The sequence below is a fragment of the Dermacentor silvarum genome, chromosome 5 (genome assembly GCF_013339745.2).
Source record: "Dermacentor silvarum isolate Dsil-2018 chromosome 5, BIME_Dsil_1.4, whole genome shotgun sequence".
Taxonomy (NCBI): domain Eukaryota; kingdom Metazoa; phylum Arthropoda; class Arachnida; order Ixodida; family Ixodidae; genus Dermacentor; species Dermacentor silvarum.
Genome location: NC_051158.1, coordinates 56,180,626 through 56,183,755, shown reverse-complemented (window position 1 = coordinate 56,183,755; position 3,130 = coordinate 56,180,626).

Genomic DNA, 3,130 nt, shown 5'->3' with positions numbered 1-3,130 from the left:
TTATGTGTTTCTATGTAATATTTCCACGAATTTCCAGTTCAGGGTTCCGGTGCAATCTTTGATTTTGGGACCCTCTCTTGTTCAAATTAATACCTGCATCTTCTGTTTTTGTAACGAATAAACAATTATTGAAAAATGCTTGAATAGTATGGGTGATAAGATATTGAACATGTTTTAATTGCATTAATTAAAGGTTAATAAATGAACTTCTCTGCGCACATGACGTGCTTTTACCTTCAAAGAACTTCTTTAGCTGCGCTATAAGCGTCAAGAAAAATATTGTTATGATATTTGCTGTGTGATAGCGCTGTGGTGTGTCTTGGATAGGTACTAGGAATAACGTGCAATAATGTTTGCGCTTTATTCTCCGCTCTTTCCATGCAGTTGAATCGTGAAACACACCCATCCAGCAGACGCATTCATCTAAGTAGTTATTCGCCCACACAAAGTTTTCAACCGCAGTGAAGTTAGAAATGCTCTCGACGTCAGAACGTTTCCCAGGAAAATGACGTTCATTATGAGTAAGAGAAATGCCAACACATATAACAATATGATTTGTTTCTTTGAATATTATTCCCTGATATCATCAATCTAACCAGAACAATGCTGTGCGAGATCTCCATTAACATTTTTGCATTTAAGCATGAGCTTTCACTGCTAGCATTGTTATCATGTTCTTCGTTGTGGAATTTAGTGTGATATTAGTGTGTCATGCATGGATACATTGAAGCCCTCTACTCTCGCGAGCTACGCGAGACGAAAAGGTCAGTTGTGCGCGAACTACGAGAAATATTCACAGCGTCGAAGTCCCACATTCTGACATCGTGCGTGAATACTGCCAGCTGCCTATAGGATTGTATGAACTGCAGCTTCAGTCACGGCAACGTCACCTAGAAGCAGTAAGGTGCCACCCGTCGTCGTCGCCTGACGTCATCTTCATCCGTAGAATAATGAAGCAGTTTAGAGAAGGAAAAATCTTCCTTCCACCGTGGCACGAAAACAAGGAGCGGATACACATGGAACTCCTCAGGCGATTCGTCGACAGATGGAGCAAATGACAAAGACAGCGGAAATAGTTTTATGTAGTGGTGTACCTTATGACAGTTGCCCTAGCTTTTGGTGTGTGGACGAATGGCTCGCTGGTTGTGCTTATTTGGTCCTTCTTTTTGCGGCTTTGTTCTCTTAACTAACCAGGTGACCCAGAGGCCTCGACTGGCGCTATAAACAACACGATAGTACTGGGATTACCTCATTTATGCACAGCATCAAAGCAACAGCAAGTCAAAAGGCACTCATTTCACTTCGCGGCCTTCATTACACTATGTGACGAGCCGGAATGCATCGCAAGCTGAAGCGTGAATTAAATTTATACACATTTTGGGAGTGATGTAGTTTTTGAAATCTCTGATAGTATAATATTGCACGCAGTCAGAGCCAATACAGAGTTGGACGTTGCATATAATCAAAATTTCAAGTATCTTTCCCAACGCTAAGAAAAACAGGTCCTAAAATTTACAATGCCTCTTAGGACACTTGGGTCACAGTGTCAGCCAAAGAGCTTAAATGTATTGGTTATTTAATTTAGATATTTAGGAATACAGGTAATGTCATTGAAGATTCTAGCACGGAAGGAGCAAAGAGCGTGTCTTTATACATGCTGATTATACACGGTGAAACATTCTAATAAACATCGTATCACAATATTTAAAACACCAACACTGATTTATAATTACAAAGATGAAATCGAACTGTATATTCCATATGACAGAAAATAAACATGAAGGTACCTCCATAGTTCTAACACCTCAAAACGCGCACAATTCAGTAAAACAAGCTGTAAAAAATCAGGTGATACAAGATAGAAGTATTTCTTTCTTTTACAAAATGAGGTGGGCAGAGAAAAACACTATGGTTGATCAATCTTTCATTGGCATCGATAGAACACGAAAGTGAAACGTGTGTTTACAGAAAGCTGTTGCATGTTTGCTTCGTGAGCTCACAGTCCGCTGCAGCGAAAGGCGCACGATTCGCTGGCCGGCGACCATGTTGCATGTTTGCTTGGCGCGTGGCGTCCTGTTGGCGAATGACTTCGGGGAAGCTGCGAGCACTATAGACCGGCTCCGTAGTGGCTACGGCAGCCAATCCAGCTGCGACGCGCACAGCTACAGGATTGCCAGTGGCAGAGTTAGCACCGTGCGCTGCGAACGCGTCAACGTATTCTGCTACACACTGGAGTGTCTCTCGCCGGAGCAAAGCGAGATTCGACCGGCGACGCCATTGCCTTGCTGTGCCTGTTAGCGCAGCAGTTGTCTTAGGTGGTGCCATAGCAAGCGAAACAGTAGGCGATTCATTGCTGATGCACGTTGAAGCCGCAAACCGTAGGCGACGAGGCTCCACAGGCTAATCCGAAGCTAACTGCCTACGCGAGGCCACAGAAGTACACAGATTTGTCTGATAATCGTGCGTGTGGATTTACAAGTTCTTATGGCTTTGTCCTTCTAGGCGTTCTTGTGGCGATAGTCCTACCTAACGGTTTTGTCTCAGCACTGACGTTACTTGTGCGACAATAACATAATCGACATGCAGCCACCTCTGATGTATCGATATTAGCATTCGCAGAATGTACGCCTGCCTTGTCGTTTAGAGATAACCCAACTCTTTCGAGGCTTAGGTTACAGCACGAATGAGAGTCTCTTCTAACCATAAGTTCCTTTCCGACTAATGCATACACTGGGAAAGTACATTTTCGAACCATGTGAATGTCTCACATATTAAAGGCGAAAGCCTTATATGCCGCATGAAGCGGTAAATTCGGCGAGGGTCCGACGTTAACATCCGGTGGCAATAAAACCCTGGTGAGCAAGTGATGACATAAATTTGTCGGCGCTGGACCGGCTGCGGCTCGCACTGCGATCTTCCACTGTCAACCACCACGACATCGGACGGACGCACTGACCCACACCCAAAAAATTGACTTTGCCCATTTCGAAAATTTCTTTAGTTCATGTTCAAAACCGACCTTGTCCGCTCCCAAAATCTTGCTACCCGTGGAAGTACCGCATGGAAGAGTCAGAATGCTTTCGAATTCTATGCACGTAAGGAGACTTAGGCTCCTCTGTAACTTTTTAAT